Below are 23,168 nucleotides of genomic sequence, written 5' to 3'. Positions count from 1 at the left end.
CCCCAGAGTGAATAATCGCACATGGGCCCCAGAGTGAATAATCGCACATGGGCCCCAGAGTGAATAATCGCACATGGGCCCCAGAGTGAATAATCGCACATGGGCCCCAGAGTGAATAATCGCACATGGGCCCCAGAGTGAATAATCGCACATGGGCCCCAGAGTGAATAATCGCACCTTAGCCCCGAGTGAATAATTGCACCTTGGCCCCAGAGTGTATAATCGCACATGGGCCGCAGAGTGAATAATTGCCCATGGTTCCCAGAGTCAATATTCGCACTTGGCCCCCAGAGCGAAGCACAATCTGCTTCAGAGAGCATTGCATCTGAAGCCGGTCTTCTCACCCTGAAATAACATTGCACTTACCCTGATGCCCTGGAAGTTGCTTCTGAGATGTCAACTTTTTGCTATTTATAGATACAATTTCGGTTGAAGTTTTGAAGATTTCCTTACAATTTTTTTTGATTATACAAAATTTAACATCAAAGTAATGAGCAAATTAAAATTAAGAACTGCTACAAATGAATTTCGATTATTCAATGAGCAAAAATCTACCAGCTGGAGAATGAGGGATGATGAGAAATTATCCCTGTTGACAGGGAGAAAAACTCCCACATTATTTAAAGGATGAAAGATTGCTGAGCTCCGAGACACAGAGGTATACAGATCATGACCTGCAAGATCTGCATATAGGGCAAAGATTTCAGCCTGTGACCAGCGATGCACTTCAGCGCTCAGTGTGGGGACCATTGTTGTTTATGATCTATGTTAAAAACCTGGATGATAATGTGGGAAATTGGATCAGCATTTTGCTGATGACATTAATATTGGAGACGTCGTGGACAGCGAGGAAGGATTTCAAATCATGCAGAAGGATTGGAACCAACTGGAAAAATGGGCCAGAAAATTCCTGATGGAATTCAGAATCAGAATTTATTGTCACGAGCAAGTCATGAAATTCAGTGTTTTCAACAGATTGTAGTGCAAACATATATTATTATGAGTTTATCTTGATATACATACATATATGATGTTGTATTTTCATGTTATGACCAACATTACGATACAAAAATAAATAAAAGTGCATGAAAAGTGAGGCAGTGTCTTTGGTCCATCGATAATTTGGGAATCTGATGGCAGCGGGGAAGAAGCTGTCCGCATGCCACTAAGTGCTCGTCTTTAGTCTCCTGTACGTTTTTCCCAATGGGGAAAATTTAATGCAGACAAGTGTGAGGTGATGCATTTTGGAGGGACTAACCAAGGTAGGACATGCATAGTAAATGGTCGGGTGCTGAGAGGTGCGGAGGAACAAAGGGATCTGGGAATACAGATATAATTCCCTGAAAGTGGTGTCACAGGTAGACAGGGTTGTGAAGAAAGCTTCTGGCATCTTGGCCTTCATAAATCAAAGTATTGAGTGTAGGAGTTGGGATGATATAACGTTGTATAAGACATTGGTGAGGGAGAATTTAGAGTATTGTGTAGAGTTCTGGTCGCAAAACTACGGGAAGAATATCAGTAAGATTGAAAGAGTGCAGAGAGGATTTACTACGATGTTGCTGGGTCTTCAGGAGTTGAGTTACAGGGAAAAATTAAATTGATTAGAACTTTATTCTTTAGAGCAAGAAGAATGAGAGGAGATTTGATAGAGCATTTACAAAATTATAAGGGGGAATGACAGAGTAAATGCAAATAGGCTCTTTCCACTTAGATTAGGAGAGAAAAATATGAGAGGACATGGCTTTAGGATGAAAGGTGAAATATTTAGGGGGTATAGTTTTCTATGGTTCTAAAGCTAACAGAATGTTATCATTTATTGCAAGGGGAATTGAATACAAAAAGTTGGGAGTTTCCTGTTCACTTATTGAGAAGAAAGCTGAGACCATATCTGGGGTTCCAAGTACAGTAAATACTTTGCAAGCAGTTCAGACAAGGTTTATCGTGAAAGGTTGGACAAGCAGGGTTTGTCTTAGCTTGATTTTGTAGAGGGAATGACTTAAATGAAACATTTCAGATCTTGCGGAGTCTTGACAAATGGATGTGCAAAGGATATTTTCTCCTTTGGGAAAATTTAGGATATGAATGCAAATGTTTGCATCCCTAATTTGTAGGTTTGTGTGAAAGAATCGGAGACAGAAATCTAATCCCTTTTGTGACTCTCTCTGCCCAGGTCAGAGGTTCTTCAGCCTTTCGATCAGTACATTGCTTTAGCCTCCGCTTCAGACGAATCAATTAAAGGTGCAGATATCACCGAGTGACCCTAAATCTCATCTGATGTGCCTCCTGGGTGTTGCAGCAATGCTCTGAGTGGAGTTCTCCTTCATGAGTAAATCATTAGCTAATTACGTTAACATTCTTCACCCTTTGCAGGAGACCAAAATATTCTTTATGTTGTGTTTTTTTCCTCTACCACATGGTTGTATTTTGGATCCACTTATAAATCCACAAGAAAATGCAATGCTCTTATTATCATTCATCACACAACTGTTTGGAAATGCACAAAATGAATCCCTTTAGAATGAAGATGAAATGATCCATACAGCTGTGTTCTTGCAACCTCCTTTTTATTTTGAGCTATTTCCTCATACTTTCACTCTTCCATAAGTGGTTTTACGCAGTCTCTCATGCCACTAACCCTCTGCAACCAGTCAGCACCCCCTCAACATGCCCACATAAACAGGCTATGTCGCAAGGTCCAATAAATCAGTGCAATTTTCTCCATTCCCCAATGCAGGTTATAAAAACGACACCTGTGCATGAACAGAGGTCACTTTTTCCTCCTTGTGAGCTGGTCTTTGCTCTGAGCACAAATTGAATATTTAATGCGAGACCTCGCTGTGTGACTGTCATCTTGCACCCCTTGCTAATTCAGGTTGTTTCCGTTACTGATGAGATCTCTTAATATTTCATGTTTTCTCTAGAGTCAGGAGGAGCCATGTAAATATTTAAACACCAAGCTCACTATCTTCTTGTGGGACCCACAATGGAGATTTTTCTTTTAGTTAATTCAGACTCCTCATATTTAAACAATCATCTTTTTTTTTATGAACTGCTTTCTTTTACAGTACAATGAAGAAAAGGGAACAAAACTGAAAATACAACATCACATATGTATGTATATCAAGATAAACTCAGTCCCCCTCCACTGCACTGGATAGAGACAGAAAGGACCTCATCTACTCTATTTAAAACAGAAAACTAACCAATCAAAAAATCTGCGCGCTTATCCTGAGGATTACATATATTTTGTAGCTTTTGGTTCATACCGTGAATCAAAAACAAAAGGAAGCCATGATCTCATTAAATGACAGAGCAAGCTTGATGAGCCAAATGGCCAACTCCTGTTCCTATTTCTTGTGTTCTTATATCTCATCTGGAAGAGTGAGTACATTCAATCACATTAATAACATTTACATCAAATGAAAATAAGACCTAAAAGGTCTAAAAGTATCTTCAAATTTCACCAATGAATCAAAGACATGATATCTGATTTTTTTTCTAAACTTAAACAAGATATAATATGAGAATCACTGAAACTCTGTTGAATAAGATGGTTCTTCTAGCCAACAATGTAGAGAAGGCCACAAGCTGTTGCACAGGTATGAACAGCTGTCTTCAATTCTTGTACTAGATCAGTATCTCAAATGAGTCATTAACTCACTATTGTTGCAAAGTTTCTGGATTCATGTATTCAGTTCCAAAACTTTACAAAGTGTTGGGGCCAGATCATTGTGGAGGTAGCTGATGTAGGCGTGAAGGGTGGGGTCACTTTAGAAGATACCAGCAATAAGCACTGAACATATAACATGGAATATGGAATAGCACAGCTCAGAACAAGTCCTTCTGCCCCATATCTATTAGTACCTAACGTAATGCCAGGTTAAACTAAATCTCTTTTGCCTGTACATGATCACTACCCCTCCATATCTTGCATATTCATGTGTCTGTCTTAAATATAATGATAACCTTATCCTCGCAACTTCAAGTCAAGTTTATTGTCATCTGATTGCAGAAGTACAATCTGATGAAACAGCATCTCCAGTTCTCAGTGCAAAACACAGAGACACACAACCAGACATAACAGACATACAGACAAACAATAAATATGCAGGACAAATGTTCAAATTTTGTTTTGTGACTATGAGAGTGTGAGCAGTTCCTTTGGTCGTTCAGCATTCTCATTCCCCGCAGAAAGAAGCTGTTCCTCAGCCTGGTGGTGCCGGCTGTGATCCTCCTGCATCTCTTCCCCAACAGGAGTAGCTGGAAGTGCAATGTGGAAGGGGTCCTCACTGATTTTGTGTGCCCTCTTCAGAGGAGGGGGGGAGGGAGACTCCAGAGATCCTCTCTGCTGCTCCTATGGCCCTGTGGATCTTAAATGCATGTCATCTACTATTTGACATTCACATTGTGGGGAAAAGATTCTGACTGTCCACTCTATCTACACCTCTCATCATTTTATAAACTTCTATCAGGACTCCCCTCAGCCTCCAACATTCCAGAAAAAAACCAATTTGGATTTGTCCTAAGCATTGAGCATGGTTTATTATAGGAGATATTAATGCTATCCCTGAGCACTGTTTATCAGAGAAATGTTAAAGGTGTGCAATGGACTAAAGACGACGCCAATGGCATTTTTTGAGGGTTCACCAGTGGAGTTCTAGTTCTCCATTTTTTTCACACCTGATTGGTACATCATTCATAAATTCTATTGTTAACAGGAACTATCAGATCTGCCTACTCTATCAACATGAAGGGAATAGGCAGCAGGAACATAGCGGCTATCATGAACTCAAAGGGCCAAATGTGTATGATTTCATCAATAGCAGGCTCTTATGCAAATTGAATAATATCATGACTTTTAAGTTTACTGCATCTTTACCTCATCATCATTCCTAAGTTTGAAACTCCATTCCCCGCCCCATTCCCCAATATTGTGGGATGTTTTCATCGGAAGGATTGGAGCAGTTGAAGAGGTGACCACATTCAGGATGCCTTGTTGGAACCTATTCTTGCCAGCAATAACCTTCTCCCATAAGTTAACACAATGAGGTGAAGGACCAGCATTGAGTCGGATTTGGTGGATTACCAAATGTAATAGAGGAGAAATGCTATGTCTAGAATGTCTAGTCCTGGCCAAGGCTGTTGTTCAGATTATCAGTATCCCAGTTTTAAGATCTCCTTCTTTTCAAGTTCTCCTGAAGTTTGTCCTGACCTGAAGCTGTCAGAGGAAAACGTTGATGGATGTGAGAGACAAAAAGCACTGCACATGATTAAACTGTCTCAATCATTTCACAGAACCTCTGTGGGATCTGACAGTCCTGCTGAGCCCTGGGTAGGCCATTCTGAGGGAAGGTTAGGGGCCATTCATGCAGGCTGAATGCTGAGGGCAGAGAGGCTGCTGGGATTGGGGAAACAGGTGACTAGAGGTCAAGGCTAGAGAATGACAATGACTGTGGAATAAACAACCATCTCATAATCCTTGAATTCATTGGGTTACAAAACCATCACATGTACCTTGATACTGGAAGTAATGGGTAAGGACAACACTTAACTATTTAGATTATATGTGAAGAGTGTCATAGCATAGAAGGCAAAATGCAGAGTAGTGAAAAATGGAAATGGTGTAGGTGGATACTTCATACCTGGTGGGATGAAGGACTTCTTTCCTTGATCTTCTCCACACCACTGCCATCTTTAGAGATACTCTCAAGGTCCCTACTAGAAAGCATATAGTAAGATATCAATATAATTGAAAGAGTGCAGAGAGAAAGAGTACTAGGACGTTGCCAGGACTTAACAGGTAAGGACTTTATTCCCTAGAAGAATGAGATTACAAGATTATGAGGGGTATAGATGGAGTCATTGCAGCCAGACTTTTTCCACTGAGGTTGGGTGAGATACAAACCGGAGGACACGGGTTAACGGTGAAAGGGAAAAGTTTAGGGGGAATATTAGGGGGACTTTCTTCACACAGAGAGTGGTGAGAGTGTGGAATGAACTGCCAGCTGAAGTGGTGAATGCCAGTTCAATTTTAACATTTAAGAATAATTTGGACAGGTACAGGAGGAGCATGGAGGGCTATGAACTGGAGGCAGGTCAGTGAGACAAGGCGAAGAAGAGTTTGGCACAGACTAGAAGGGCCTGTTTTCTTAGGTCTAAGGTTCTAATGCATTGAACCTGGTTGGATGAGAATGACTAGGAGTTCAAGGAGCATATAAATTAAATATTTTCTTGGTGGTAATACAACTCAAGGGTTTAAAGAGCCAACCTGCAGGAATCCGAAGGGCGAGTTTCAAAAAGAAGAGGTACTGGATGGAGAAAGCAGAGGATCTTGTACAGCTGGGTCATAACTGGAATATGCTTGTCTATTTCAGCAATGCCAAGACCACCTGTGGCTCAAGAAACTGATGGCTCTCCCCAACAGGAGGAAAGCTTATATCAGTCAGAGAGGTCATCAGCTTCAGTTGAAAGGAAAACTTCAAAGATTTCCACAACCAAGATCCTGTCCATGAAGTCAATACCCAAAAATGCTGAAGTATCTCTGCATGTCCCTGTGGCATCTATAGGAGTCAAAGATACATAACTAATATTTCAAGCCTGAGCCAGCACTTTTCTGTATTGAGAACAATCTCAACATCTGGAGGCTTCCTCGTTTCACTCCTGTCCATGAAAGCTTCCTACAGGGACTCTGACCTGAAGCATTAACTCTGTTCCTCTTTCCACACGTTGCCTGATCTGTTGAGCGTTTCAAGTAATTTCTGGTTTTTTTAGATTTTCCGAATATGAATTTTTTGATTATTTTTGACTTTGTCATTGGTCTATATAACCTTGACTCCATTCCAAAACAATCAGTGCATCAAACTGCTGACACACTCCAGCCTAGCAAGAGGTTGGAAAGGGCCATCCCACTGTGAAGGACACGAATGCCTTTCAGGAAGACAAAATGAGAATAACATTCACTTTTGGCATCTGAGCATTGATGAGAACATAGTCGCTCACTCCTAATTGTCTCTGAGGTAGTGGTGTTGAGTTCCACAGTTCTGGTCAAGGAGGAATTTCTACACTGCTGTTGGGTTGGGAGTTCTGAGGATTAGGCCCAGTTAAGGTGAAGGGTAGCTGATGGATCTTCAAGTCAGGATGCTCAAGGTAGTCATGTTCCCATGAACCTGAAGTCCTTGTCCTTTTTAGTGTATCAGAGTAGCCCAGAACTATAACTGAAATGCTCATTGAAAAGTTCAATGATTGAATGAGAATTTTTAAAAATCTTATTAGTTTATCACTTGGAGAGATTTTTAATAATTTAAGATTGTATCAAAGAACATTTTACTTTATACTTCTTAAATGTGCTGATTTTACAGAATGAAAATGTTTGCATTTTGAAAAATGTGGGATAAATCACACACAGGGTCTGTTAAAGTTTGCTGCCCAAGGGAAACATTTTGTGATGAAGGTAAAACCTGTGCTGGATGTAAACCACTTGTACAGGAAAACGAGTTGGAACCCATCTCATTAAAATCCCCAACTCCTTTGGACTGAATCCATCCATTAACAATATTAGAGGACTGTGTGTGTAGAAGCCCATTGCATACAAACGAGCTGACGGAATTTTAAACCAAATTTCACTTCACATGCCTGGACATTTGCTGAATTGGTAGAAATAGGAAAGCAGGTGTTTATAAATTCAACAACCTGCAATTTCAGATTCTGCTGCTGCCACAGGCAGATGTGCAGTGGGATACTTATTGCTGCCGAAATCTCCCAGCTGAGAGGGTGTTGGAGGCAAATGCTGGGAGTTCCTTCCAACTGAGGGTCAAGCATATCTTGCTACCTGATGACAGCATCAGCCCTCTGGTCAGCCCTTGCAAGGTCAGTACCTTCTTATGTGATTGCAGCTGCAAACCATGCAGGTGATTTGTGACTGTGGACGAAAGCTGACCAGATTGCTCAGTTATACTCCAATTACCACTGCAGAGGTACAGAGACGACTCTGATTCACACTCAACTCCAGTTCTTTATTCAGTCATGAAGAAACAGAAAGGTGTAAGAGCTGCTGATGCCCCAGTAAAGGATCCTGAGCGGAAACATTCATTGGCCATTTCCATCCACAAAAAGTGCCTGGTCCGATGAGTCTCTCCAGCCTCTCCTTGCCTGCTCATATTCAGTCATGTTTAGAAAGAGAAATTTACTAACAACTTGACGTGGATAGAGGTTTATTTGTGAGCAGTGACTTCCTCCCATGACTAGAATTTGACTCTTCATTCCATGCATAACAAAAAGCAAAGTGTCCTCTCACTTTAATTCCACTCGTCACGTCTATTTCCCAGGAATCGATCTTTCCTGTCCTCTCAACACACCCCTGCTCTTTACCTGATGGGCCTAACTCTAACATGCTTTTACTGTCCGGATTGACCAAGTATGCCTTAAATTCCAACTTCAGTGTTCATGATCAAACTCAGTAATCAAAGTCCTTAACACCCATCTTATTTGATTATCCATTCATTATATCATGAGCAAAGAAACCATTGACTGTTCAGTCCCAAGAGTTTGCGTGAAGAGGGCACAACTTCAGGATGGAAGGGTGCCACTTCGAAAAGAGATGCAGAGGAATCTCTTTCACCGGAGAGTGGTAAATCTCTGGATTCAGGCGGTTGTGGAGGCCAGGCCACTGGGTGTATTTAAGGCAGAGATTGATAGGCTCTTGATTATCCAGGCATCAAAGATTATGGGGAAAAGGGTGGACAGTGGGACTGAGTGGGAAAAAAGATCAGCTCATGATTAAATGGTGGCACAGACTTGATGGGCCGAATAGCCTACTTCTTATTTTCTAACTGCTCGTTGTACAGAGTAGATGATGTCAACCACATAGGTGGGTTTGAGTCACAAATAGCCCACACCTGGTGAAGACGGCAGGTTTTCTCACCTCTTGGATCCGCTATCCTGCTCCGCATTTACCAACCTCCTTTTCTACCAGATTTATTTAATTTCTTCACAGAACTTCTCCACCACCAGCTCATTCTTTGTTCTCCAAAGGACATTTTCAGCAGGAGCTTCTTCAAACTCCAACTCACAACTTTGGTGCCAGAAGAATCACAATAAGACAACCTTCCATTTTGTCCATTAGAAGAGCCATTTGATATCAAGATTGCCATTAAGCTCATCATGCAGACAATCCTGGCAGATCCATGCAGAACTGTACACCATTTATAGGACATAGAACAATACCATACATTATAGGCCCTTTGGCCCTCGATGTTGCGCTGACCCATATACTCTTTCAAAAAAAGTTCTAAACCGTATCTACCCCAGGGCCACAATTAATCAAAGATCCATGTTTTACAGCCATCCTGTGTACAAATGATCAGAATTCTTGTGCCAACTACCATTCCTCAGTGTGGCATTAAAGGTGCCAGTGTACCAATTTTTACAAATCCATGTACCAATTATCACTGTTCCATATGCCTATTGTTCCAGACCTGCCTACCAATTATCACAGTAGTGTGTAGAATATTATTCACGTCTATGTCTGAGACTTCTTATTGAGTCCTGAAACATTGGGACAAATCCGAGGGGAGCCACCAGAGGGAGGCATCAGAAAGGAGAGATTAAATTGGACACTGGATTTGGTACCCAGATTAAATTTCAGTTCAACCATTTGTATGTCACTGGCAAAGCACTTGCCTGAAGGCTTTTAACAAATAAAACAATTGGTACCAAATGGTGGAGGGTTATTGTAGAACTGTGACCATCTCAACTAAGGAGTGTGGAGGAGCAGAATCCTGGGAATACAGGTACATTATTCCCTGAAGGTGGTGTCGCAGGTGGACCGGGTGGTAAAGAAAGTTTTTGGTATCTTAGCCTTTATAAATTAGAGTATTGAGTACAGGAGTTGGGATGTTATATTAAAGTTGTTTAAGACATTGGTGAGGCCAAATTTGGAGTATTTTGTGCAGTTCTGGGCACCTAACTACAGGAAGGTTATCAGTAAGATAGAAAGTACAGAGAAAATTTACTAGGATGTTGCTGGCTCTTCAGGAGTTGAGTTGCGGGGAAAGATTAAACAGATTAGGACTTTATTCCTTGGAGAGAAGAAGAATGAGGGGAGATTTGAGAGGTTTACAAGATTTTGAGAAGTACAGACAGAGTGGATGCGAATAAGTTTTTTCCACTTAGATTGGGGGAGATAAATACAAGAGGTCATAGTTTTAAACTGAAGAGTCACCATTAGTATTTCCCGGTTCTTCTTACAGAATGAAAAAAGAGAAGCAACAGAGAGTTAATAAAGGTAAAGAGTGGAGTGAGCTTCCACGATTGGTGAATTTAGGTTATTAGATTTGCTGTGAAGTTAATTACTGGATTGGCTGAGGTGTCAATTACAGTTTGGTTACATGACAGTTTATTGAACTAATTATTCTGTTCATTATCCGTATACAGAGTTGGGAAAAACCAACAAAACTGAATGGTTAGAATCAGAATAGAATAAAAGAATAGAAACTGTCAAACAAGTCAGTCAATATCAGGTTTTTGAGTGACACAATTATTTACAAATGAGCAGTGTATTACTCAGGTTCTCATTATTATTGCTGAATCCATTTTAAGATAATCGGCCAAGAACAAGAGAGAAAGCATTTCTTTTAACACTGCAAATTGTTATGAGTGGAATGTTCTCTCCATTGTGCAGCAGAAATAGTATTTTTAAATGGAAATTTGATTTACTGTTGGAAAGGAAACAAGTCCATAAGTGTTATATCTCTGTGTTACTTGGGAGGCTTCTTAAATAACTCAGACATGCAAACTTCAAATAACAGAAGAGATTTAGTTACTGATGTCTTCCACCATCTCCAGAAAACTATTCACACATACTTGTTGTACATATGCTCCACAGTGGTGCACTACAGTTACTATTGTGAGAAGGGTGTATTTTTACGCGGTTACAAAATATACTGCCTAGTCCTATGTCATAGTTGCTCTATGGTTATTTAGGGAATTCTTGAGGTGGTATGCGAGTGTAAAAAAAGGTTGAAAATTACTGGCCTAGTCCCACTGACCTACACCCAGTCCATATCCATCCATACCCCTTCCATACATGTATCGTTCCAAATTTTTCTTGGATGTTAACATTGAACCCATATTCACTTCTTCAGCTGGCATATTCCCACTACTCTCTCTGTGTGAAGAACTTACCCCCTATGTTCTCCCTAAACATCTCTCCTTTCATCCTTCAGCCGTTTCCTCTAGTTTGTATCTTAACTAACTTTCGTGGAAAAAGCCTACTTGTATTTAGTCTATCTGTATCCATCATAATTTTATAAACCTCCATCAAATCTACCCTCAATCTTCTATGCCCCAAGGAAGAAAGTCCTAACCTGTTTAACCTTTCCCTGTAACTCAGTTCCTGAAGTCTGGGCAACATCCTAATAAATATTCTCTGCACTCTTTTTATCTTATGGACATCTTTCCTGTAGTTAAGTGACCAAAACTACACACAATACTCCAAATTTGGCCTGATCAATATTTTATACAACTTTACCATAACATCCCAGCTCCTGTACTCAATACTTTGATTTACGAAGGCCAATATGCCAAAGGCTCTCTTTACAGTATTTGCATTCCTAGATCCCACTGTTCTACCGCACTCCTCAGTGCCCTACCATTTACTGTGTACGTCCTACCTTGGTTTGTCCTTCCAAAATGCAACCCCTCACACTTGTCTGGATTAAATTCATTGGCCATTTTTTCAGCCCTTTTTTCCAGCTGGTCCAGATCCCTCTGCAAGCTTTGAAGACCTTCCTCACTGTCCACAACACCTCCAATCTTTGTATCATGTGGTGAATTGATTCTGCCCGAGTCCGCTTCAGTATCGCAGACAAATAGGCAATTATACAAACATCCAAGCAAGTGCAAAGAAAGCTAAAACCACAAGGAAAAAAAGCAATAAAAATGACCTAATCCAATAATGGTGACCAGAATTAAACACTAATACTCAAACTGTCCCTTTCCTTATCTTCTCATGGGAGAATTGGGAGTCCTTACTGTCATATAACATAACATAACATAACAATTACAGCACGGAAACAGGCCATTAGGCCCTTCTAGTCTGCACCGAACCAAACACCCCTTTCTAGTCCCACCTCCCTGCACAATGCCCATAACCCTCCATCTTCTTCTCATCCATATACCTGTCCAACCTTTTCTTAAATAATACAATTGACTCCGCCGCCACTATTTCTCCCGGAAGATCATTCCACACAGCTACCACTCTCTGAGTAAAGAAGTTTCCCCTCATGTTACCTCTAAACCTCTGCCCCTTAATTCTTAACTCATGTCCTCTTGTTTTAAACTTTCCTCCTCTTAATGGAAATAGTCTATCTACATCCATTCTGTCTATCCCTTTCATAATCTTAAATACTTCTATCAAATCCCCTCTCAACCTTCTACGCTCCAAAGAATAAAGACCCAATCTGTCCAATCTCTCCCCATACTCCAGATGCTTAAACCCAGGCAACATTCTGGTAAACCTTCTCTGCACTCTCTCCACTCTGTTTATATCCTTCCTATAATTAGGCGACCAGAACTGCACACAGAACTCCAAATTAGGCCGCACCAACGTCTTATACAATCTCAACATCACCTCCCAACTCCTATATTCCATGCAATGATTGATAAAGGCCAGCATACTAAAAGCCTTCTTCACCACCCTATTCACGTGAGTTTCTACCTTCAGGGAACGATGTACCGTTACTCCTAAATCTTTCTGCTCTTCTGTATTCCTCAATGCTCTCCCATTTACCACATATGTCCTATTCTGATTCTTCTTACCAAAATGAAGCACCTCACACTTATCAGCATTAAATTCCATCTGCCATTTTTCAGCCCACTTTTCTAAGCAGCCCAAATCCCTCTGCAATCCTTGAAAACCTTCTTCATTATCCACTATTCCACCTATCTTAGTATCGTCTGCATATTTACTAATCCAATTCACCACCCCATCATCTAGATCATTAATGTATATAACGAACAACAATGGGCCCAATACAGATCCTTGAGGCACACCACTGGTCACCGGCCTCCAACCTGACAGACAATTATCCACTACCACTCTCTGGCCTCTCCCTTTCAGCCAATGTTCAATCCATTTGACTATCTTAAAATTTATACCTAAAGACTGCACCTTCCTAACTAACCTTCCATGTGGTACCTTATCGAAGGCTTTACTGAAGTCCATATAGACAACATCCACTGCGCTACCCTCATCCACATTCCTAGTCACCTCTTCAAAAAATTCAATCAGATTGGTCAAACATGACCTTCCTCCCACAAATCCATGTTGAGTGCTCCTGATCAGACCCTGTCTATCCAGATGTTTATAAGTACTATCTCTAAGAATTTTCTCCATTAATTTACCTACCACAGACGTCAAACTTACAGGCCGATAGTTGCCAGGCTTCCTCCTTGAACCCTTTTTAAATAACGGAACCACATGCGCAATGCGTCAATCCTCCGGCACTATCCCCATATCTAATGACATTTGAAAAATTACCGCCAGAGCCTCTGCTATTTCCTCCTTCACTTCTCTCAATGTCCTGGGGAAGATCCCGTCTGGTCCCGGAGACTTATCCACCTTTATATTCTTCAAAAGCCTTAAAACTACATCTTTTGTAATCTCTATATTCCCCATATTTACCCAATTTGCTTTTTTTATCCCACATCTCCCAATATCCTTCTCCTTAGTGAATACCGAAGAAAAGAAACTGTTCAATATCTCCCCCATTTCTCTAGGTTCCACACACAGTTTTCCACTCTGATTTTCTAAGGGACCAATTTTGTCTCTAGCTTTCCTCTTACCATTAACATATTTGTAGAACTCTTTTGGATTAGTTTTCACCCTGCTTGCCATAGTTTTCTCGTACCCAGCACAAACGTGTTGCATTTAACAGTCACTTTTTCCATTGTCCCAAGTCCTAAGGAAGTATTTTAGCGTGAACCTTCACCACCTATTGTCTTCCATGCTGTTGGCTGGAGCATTGAGTTCCTCCAATTTTCCAGGCTCTGCAACCTTTCTTGTTTGCTCATTTCCATTTGTTTTTCTTTTTCCCCTCAATATTATTTCCTTCTCCATGTCACTTACTAGGGATGAGGAAAATCATCGTGTTTTTTTATTTATATCTAACCTAACATGATTAAGTAGATTTGACTATAAAAACCCAAACTAACCATTTTTTCCAATAAGGCACAGCTATTAAATGTGTTAGAATAGAAAATACATTGTTCTAACAAAGTCAATCAAAGTTAGATTCATTGCTCCCCTGAAAGTGTATGATCAACTTAAAGTTACTTAGACGAATTGAATAAAAGCACATCCATCAACCTGAAGGATTGGGTTTCAAGTCAAACAAAATCAATAACTCTTATTTCCAAGAAATATGAAACTAACTGGCAACTTTCTTTCATCAATATTTTTGTAACTGGTCTCATTTTGATGAGTGCTGGTATAAACATACTTTACTTAAATGCCAGACTTTCTATACAAATCCCACTCTTCTTACCCGATTTAAACACAATTCGCCTGCTTGGTGCTTCCCGCCTCATTTAACCCTTTCCCTCAACTCTTCATCTTGTGTTTCTCACTTTGACCTGCATGAATGAAAAGAACTCACTCACAAGAATATTTTACAGATTTATATACAACATTGTGAGGATTGTCAGTCGGGACCAGGTGGTACGTCCACGTTCAGGGCATCGGGGTCTTGGATGGCCAGAGCAAGAATCTGAAGTCGGGGCATCAGGAGTTCGGATGGGTAGGCAGCCAGGACTGGCTGGTAAGTCGAGTTCGGGGTTTCGGGAGCTTGGATCGGTGAGTGGCCGGGGTTTAGGTAAGAGCCCATGGTCAAGGCACTGGGAGCTCCAGTGGATGGGTGGCCAGGGTGGGGGGGGTTGACTTTTACAGGGTTTTGATTCTTCCACGAGTACCTACAGTAATACCTGCTTTATGTTAAGGATTGTTATGGATTCAGTGTTCATTCCATAACCCCTTACCAAACCATGTCTCCTCAACTTTCCTCTTGGTCTATTAGTGATGGATTCAAATTGAAATCTGGTTTAGGACTTGTTTCCCAGTTGAAATAATTATTCACCTGATTGAAATCTTTCATTATTTTACTAACATCCAAGAATATTCACCGGTAATTTTATCAGTGTGTAGCAGTATATAATTAATGCTGGTGGATAGTAAGGTTACGCTGGGCAATTTCTGCTGATAACAAAATTTTGTTTGTTTTTGTGTAAAATCCCATTTTCTGGTTTATTGCATGATAACGAACCTTGAATTAGCAGCATTTTGGCTGAGTTTTCTTTCTATCAAGCTAATGGCACATCAGCTCTTTATAAAAATGGGTTTTCTTCCTACTTTGGATGTGAGATGGTGTCAGATCACAGCATCGTGGTCTTTGGCAGAGCGCAACCCGTTCAACAGTAACAGTTGAGCACAGGAGCTGGGTGAATGCCACGACTGGTTGGGAAGAAGAGTCCCACCCACAACCAACAGCTTAATTAGCTGAAACCACTTTCAGCCTTTTATTTTGAATTTTATCTGCACTTCCTAATGGCGTAGCTGCAGTGTTCTCCAAAAATCTCTGTTACTCCTTGCGCGCCTGTGGTAAACCAGTGTTATCCCACTGCTGTCGGCTGGACATGCCTCCTGAGACTGATCCTTCCCAAAACACGCTCCCCCTTTCTTTTCTCTTCGATCAGGCAATGAGGTTTTTTTTTTTTTTTTTTATTTTTCACACCATAAATCACATTAGCCATGATATACACAATTTCTTTTTCACACATATACAGTGACTTTTTCTCCCCCCCCCTTTCCTCCCAAACCACCCCCCCACCCCCCCTCTCATCCATTTTAGGTATACAATCTAGGTTGCATTAATCCAGTCAGACAATGTTGTCATTCAACAAAATTACACCAGAAATTCTACTGAGTCCATTCTTTTCTTTCCTTCTCCTTCCATCAACTTAGGTAATGTTTGTCCCCGGTAGGTTTTCGCTGTTGTATTTAATGTAAGGCTCCTATACTTGTTCGAATATTTCAATATTATTTCTTAACCAATATGTTATTTTTTCTAATGGAATACATTTATTCATTTAAATTTGGTAGTTTATTCGTTTTAATTTGGTTATGTATTCCATTAATATTTAAAGACATATAGTTCAGCGTAGCCCTTTTATATTTTGTTTATCTTCTCTTTCCGTTTTTCCATCATTACCTTTCCTCCTTTTCCATTTCTGTTTTCTTATTTTCAACTCTTTATAAGACAACATTCCTACAACATCCAACATTTTCCTTATTCTCCTATTTCTATCTTATTTATTCCCAATCTCCCATTCACCTCCTGAGTTGTCCTTTATCCCTTGTCGGACAACCACATCTCCCCTCTCCATTTGGATTTGCGAATCCACTCGCAAGCGTCAACTGATTTTGCAGTGACCGCTATTTCCCCCCACCCCGCCTCCCCCAGAAAAGATTTCACTTTTCATATGTCACAAAGGTCACTCTTTTAATTCCCTCCTTATTCTCTCTATTCCATTACCTTCCCTTATTAATTCTTGTCTATACTCTCTATATTTTCCTCTAAGTACAGATACATTCACGTATGCTCCTTGTCTCTATTCACTCTTATACCTCTTTACCCGCATACATATCAATCGTGATCATTTTTACTCTCATTACCCGTCTTCATCCCTCAGTCTATTTTTGTCTTTACCCACATACATATCAATTGTGATCATCTTAACTCTCATTACCCGTCTTCCTCCCTCAGTCTATTTTTGTAATTGTTCTGCAAATTTTCGTGCTTCTTCTGGATCCAAGAATAGTCTGTTTTGTTGTCCTGGAATAAATATTTTCAATACCGCTGGATGCTTTAGTATAAATTTATACCCTTTCTTCCATAAAATCGCCTTTGCTGTATTGAACTCTTTTCTCTTCTTTAGGAGTTCAAAACTTATATCTGGATAAATGAAGATTTTTTGCCCTTTATACTCCAGTGGTTTGTTGCCCTCTCTTACTTTTTCCATTGTCTTCTCCAGTACCTTTTCTCTTGTAGTATATCTTAGGAATTTTACTACATTCTGTGGTCTCTTCTTGCTGCAGGTGTTCTGCAGCTGTCGTTGCCGGCTGTGGAGATCGACTCCCCAGCTGGTCCCCCCTCCCGTCGGTGTGTTTTTTTGCATGCGCATCGCGCATGCGCGACTCCTCGCGCATGCGCGGTTGCACACTTTTACTCGGCTCTGTGAGCCATTGTTGTAGTTCTTTTTCTACCGACCTGAGGTAGTGGGGCCCTCTCTCCACAGCGGGCCTCTTCGGACAGGTAAGGCCTTCACCTTTTTCCTCCGTTGTCTTCTCTTCCTCTCTTCTTTCCGTTGATTTTGATTTTTCTCCTTTTGTCTCCATCTTCTTTCCACCTTTATACTCACTTTTCTTTAACTTTTATTTCTGTGCCTTTGTGTTTTCCTTTGTTTTTCCCGACTTTTCTGGAGAGGGCTGGAGTTCACCGTCCGGCCACTACTCCATCACGTGACTCCGCCGATCAGGCAATGAGGTTGATGTAGATCCTGTCTTTAGTTAATAAAAGCCTGATAGTTTCACAATATCACCCGTTTGTGATTATTGATGCTACATCAGTGCCTGTGGATATTATTTAAACCTGCTTTAGCTTGACTCCGCCTTTTGGCAATAGAAAGGTAACGGATCTTAACAGAGACCGATCAAAGAAACAAAGCCGAAATATTCAGGGAAAGTAAGCCTGAAATTTTCCACAATCAATGTCTTCATAAAGTGAGGGAGAAAGACTGCAGCTCTCTGCCAGATCTCCACAATCAATGGATTGCCATGTTCCTGCTTCACTTTTGACTAAAAGTGAATTATAAAACATAATTGGTTAATTGACTAGTCTAGTAAAGGCTGATTCTCTAAAATACTGATGAAGTTGACATGGACAGTGCAGAGAAAAAGAGAGGGACCGAGAAAGAAAGAGAGAAGGACAGAGAGAACGAGAGATGGAGAATCATTGAGAAATTCAGAGACCTGACCGTCAGCAGGCAGAGGCCACTCTCCTCTTCACCAGATTTCATGACTGCCGAGACTGGCATCATTCTCAGTGCTTTTGCCTTGCTCTTTTATTGTTTTTTTTTAAATCTTGGGCCTGAATATTCTTCATTTAAAAGTCTGAACAGTGAACTTCGACAGAGTGTTTGATCATCAAAAGCTAAAATTAAATGTTGGCCAGCTAGATTTGGTGATCACATGATCAAACCATCAACTAGATGAGGACATGGAGGTTGGGAGTCAAGAGCAGAGCGGCAACGAATAGGTCCTGGTGTACAATAATGTTCAGTGCTGGGAGGCCAGATATTTACAAAGTGCAATAAATCTCCTGGTATCTGGAATTCAAGCAACTGGCCAAAAAAAAGGAAAATAAATTTAAAAAATAAAATAAATAAGAATGAAATAATAGGTAAAATATGTAAGTTGTAAAAGTAAATCCTCTCTGAATTACACACAAACCTTTTGGTGAAGTTGGGACAAAATATTCAGCCAGCGGAGGGAGGGCTTTGGCCAGGTTTTGCTCGTAGCAGCTGTTTGAATAAAGTTGTGTGAAACTGCAATGGGGTCACCCAGGATGAAGAGCTGGTTGATGCTGTTGGGGTGACTCTCTTAAAGTGTCTCCTTACCACTGATTGGTAAAAGCATATTAATGATCGAGACAAAAGAAGTGGATGTAAATCTCTAAGTTTGCAGATGCCATTAAGCTGTATGAGCTGTGAGTAAGATTCCAAAAGGCTGCAGGGTGGTTTGTTCAAACAATATTGATCTCAATGTTTCAGAACATACTAATGATTTTACTCATTTAATTGCTGAATAATATGAAATGCCTTTGGCTAAGAATTCTCTTCTCCCAGTGTTATCTGTATGATGGAAATTAAAGAATACACGTTGATACATGTGGTTTCAACACTGTCTCCACCCCCCCCCATCATTTCCGCCCACATGAATAAGAATTGAACAGATCTTGTTTGCATTCAAACTCAACACGAGTCATTGCTCAGTCACTAAACTAGTCATGTTTTAATCACATGGTCATCAAAACAAAACCCCAAATCTATCTGGCCTTCCTTAACTTAGCTCTCAAAGGCTGAGGATTCAGGTGGTAGAGTTGATTAGGCTTGCTTGCAGTGAGCTTTGAATTTTTTTGCTGAGAAACACACTGCATATGAAGATGGAATCACTGCAAAATATGAATGTTTAGCATCAGGAGAGCAGAAGATTAAATATTACACCTTTGTTCTCAAACATCCTGCCAATGTTCACTGCTCTGGCTTTTCAATGAAGACTCTCTTGTGTGAGACTTTATTAAGTCTTTTGAAAGTTCAAACACGCCACATCACCTGGCTCACTCTAGTCCACTCTATTGGTTTGACAAGTAGAATTTCTCCTACAGTGAAAGATAACTACATCGGAAGGCATTAGTGTGGAGGTTTGAGTGAATGCTTGCTTTATGATAAATGAGTGAGAAATGTCCATACAATCAGCTGTCTCTCGGGGTTAGAAATGACTTACTTTATCTCCAACATTCTGAGCAGTGGAAGATGTCACTACATTATTTTCTTTAACATGGGTACCAACCAATCTATGATCTTCATCGAGAGGGGGGCTGGTCAGTGTGAGGAGATTCCCGATAATTGTGCGCACGCATGCACACACTCTAGACTCACACTGGACACAAACACACATAGTCACGTCCACATTCTCTAACTCACGTTCAAATGTATTTGTTGTCATGTGTACCAAGATTGTTTTGCAAGCAGTCCAACAAGACATTTCATACATAATGTAACAAGACACAGGGCAGATGTGCAGAGGTACAAAGCAAGAGATCAGATGGTACAAAGTAAAGGCAACATCATTTTATTCTTGTGAGGTTCATTCAAGAGTCTGATTACCGGTCCAGGGACTTCCTCTGGGCTAGTCGCTTTCCATGGGCTCCCTCTCTGGAAGGTCGATCTGATGCTTACGGTTGTGACTGTGGGAATGAGTGTGTGCCACTAGCTCACTGGCCTCCCACTCACTCACAGTGAGCATAAGAGGAATTGAGCTCATCTGGGACTCAATCATTCTTCCAAATCATCTCCCCCACCATCCTACTCAACCCCTCTCCCACTTCTCCTGGGACCTACACTACTTACATCCACAATAGAAAGTGTATCAAATGCAGACAGAAACAAGACACTAGAGAATAGCACTTTTGTCAATGGAAGTTAGGATGAAATAGGATACCCACCCTAACTGTATATAAAATCAATAGAAGCTTACGAAAATTAATTGACTAACTTCAAAGCTTTGGATAAATAACATTGCAGATTCTTTGCATGAGGCTTTTGCATCTGCATTGCTCTTTATGTAGACTTCAGATGCATCTTGATACAGTAATAAATGAAGTTAAATGTCAGATGTATTAATATCTCATGTTTATTGAAGCTGTTATTAAGAAGGATAAGGAAGGAATTATTAAACAAACCTGACTTTGTAGGAATATTCATTGCAGAACTTAGTTATGTGATATTAATATCAAGTGATTTATTATCTACAAAAGTTACTTTGTAACATTTTCTTTGTTTAAAAGGATCTGTTTGCTTCATATTGGCAACATATTGATAATTCTGTATGGGTCTGTCTTTTGTAAGAAGTAAATCAGTAAAATGTCATAAATTCACTCTCCAGTCAATTCAAACCTCACAGGATCACAATCACTTTATTTCTGAAAGATTTTTATGATACCCAGTTTTGGAATTATGTTCAATTAAAACCAGCTTGTTTGACCATGATTTTCGTGACTTCTGACATCTCCTCCTGTGGTCTTCATGGGGATGTATTTATGATGTATTTTCCATCTCAAGGATGCTTTGATCATACCAGTTATTGTTGTGTAGTGCCAGTTTTAATGGCAGATTGTGTGCAAGAGTTGGTGAGTGCCATTCTATGGTCCAATGGGTTGTCGAAGAGGTGATGTAGAGACATTACTGCTCCGTAACATTACTTCCAGGAACCCACATTTCTTTATAAAATGTTCTGTATGCATGAGACAAATTAAAAGAGATGTTCAACAGTGGATCCACCTCAGCTCTCAACTCCCACACCACCATTTGACTATTCTCATCTGGCTCTTCGTCACTACAGGTCTCTCAATATACAAACATTGATGCTGCTTGTGGAATCTCCTTCAAATTAGGCCGACCCAAATCTCTGACACGAGAGCAACGACCACACTTTATCCTATCCCATTAGTCGAGGAGACCGTCAGAAACCACCCCCACCCCCACTCCTTTACACAATGAGAGGGATGGAAGAGAGAGAAAAAAAAAATTTCGTTAGAGGTTTAGCTGCAATGTACAATGAAAATACTCAGAACGTCAGGCAGCAGGGGGGAGAACAGAGCGAACAAGTTCCAGGTCCATGATCCTTCAGCAGAACTGGTTCGGGGCTTGGGATCAAGTGTGGGAGGGGAGGATATCAGACAACTTGGGCATCATGGCTAGGGTTGATCTGGCATCTTGGAGCTGAGAGGTGTGATTGGGAAGAGTTGTTAACTTGATTTAGATTTGTTTATTTATTTATTAGATCGTCACGCACCACAGAAAAGCCTTCTGTGGTATGCCAATCTATGCTGAGCAAAGAGTCTCATTGTTCCATTTATTTGACCTTTCTTTGTATTTATTCTCTTTTTAATTCAATTAAATATACTATTGGAGTACAATATCCAAAAGTGCTTGAGAAACAGCAGACCCTTGACCAGTCTACTGTGTTATACTGCTGACTGTATGCTCTTACAGTTTGTTTTCTCAAATTACAGTGGAATCTTTCTTATCTGGAACTCAAGGAGCCGGCAAAGAACAATCACGGAAAATAAATAGGTAAAAAAATACGGAAGCTTAAATTCGGCTGTCAGCTCGGCAATCACACAAAACACTGTCCCATCAACCAGAAAATACAGTAACCCAGCATCTTCCAATCCCCAAACTACCCTGGCCCTTGGGTAGAAGTGGGAAGTGGATAATTGGAGAACCATGCCACTGCACTACCACAGCCACTCCAGGCCCCGTTGATCATCCCCTGACCATTTCTTCCCAGATAGATTGCTGAAGGGGTGAAGGTCTTAAAGGAGAGGCAACACGAACAGGGCTTTTTCAAGTAGGGTTCCATTCAACCTGTTGTTTTCTTAATAGTGCCCAATTAAATTTAAAATTTTATTTACAATACTGTAGAAAGCCGATTCTGGCCATTGGTCAACCATTTTAATTCTGTGCCCCACTCCCACACTGACATATCTGCCCATGGCCTCATGCACCGCCAAACCAAACCCACCCATAATTTTCTGTCTAGGCCCTCTCCAACCAGATGGCATTAGCATGGACTTCTCTGGGTTCTCCCTCTCTTCCCCATCCCTCTGTCTTCTTTCTTCCAGCTCTCCATCCCTTCCCTCTCCATCAATATCCCCTCTAATTTTTCGTCGGCAGTGTGCTCAAAAATCATATGTTGTGCAAATGTTTTCCCTGTGACAAAAATCTGTGCGCACTGAATGCTTGTGCAAATATAAACTTGAAATAGTTTCAAGATAATGTGTATGGGCACATTTTAATCTAATCCAAGTATGAAAGCATTCTACATAGTAACATCTGCCAAACGTAGCTGAAGCTGTACAAACCTGAACAGGGGGGGGGGGGGGGTGACATTAATTAGGGATGTGCAAATGTAGTACTAACTAGTTAACAGAAACAGTTCACTAAGAAATTATTTTCAATAAGTATAATTATTAATTACTACCTTATTTTAGGTAGCGAACCGCACGCCCGCCCCGCCCGCCATTCACTGAGCCATTCCCCCCCTCCCCCTGTTGGCTGCTGTGCCCTCCCTCCTTTATCCACCAACTACCTCCTGCCTGTGGGACTGTGTTCAAGCACTTGCGGAGAGTCTGCACAATTTTCATTCACCTGTCTGGAATTGTCCAGGAGTTCAATGCACCAGCACCATTTACAAACTGCATCTCCTCACAAGGTCACAAGCTTGAAATTTATGGTTGTTAAAATAATAAAATCCACATTTGTTCAATGTCACT

General features: G+C 40.7%; 1 protein-coding gene across 19 annotated transcripts in view; it reads right to left on the bottom strand.

Annotated features, from left to right (window-relative positions):
* The window catches only part of LOC138749886 (NT-3 growth factor receptor-like), an 894,662-nt gene that overhangs the window by 57,377 nt on the left and 814,117 nt on the right, over nt 1-23,168 (bottom strand). For 18 of the 19 annotated variants that reach the window (XM_069911895.1, XM_069911896.1, XM_069911893.1 and 15 more), the window contains one exon: nt 5,643-5,718. The gene's annotated coding sequence lies outside the window, so the exon portion shown is untranslated. Of the gene's footprint in view, nt 1-5,642; nt 5,719-20,793; nt 21,125-23,168 lie in introns of those variants that run through there. The other variant, XM_069911888.1, reaches the window with a different exon arrangement.

Source organism: Narcine bancroftii, chromosome 14 (genome assembly GCF_036971445.1).
Source record: "Narcine bancroftii isolate sNarBan1 chromosome 14, sNarBan1.hap1, whole genome shotgun sequence".
Lineage (NCBI taxonomy): Eukaryota > Metazoa > Chordata > Chondrichthyes > Torpediniformes > Narcinidae > Narcine > Narcine bancroftii.
The sequence above is the reverse complement of the archived record's forward strand: the minus strand, read 5'-3'. Positions and strand labels throughout refer to the sequence as shown.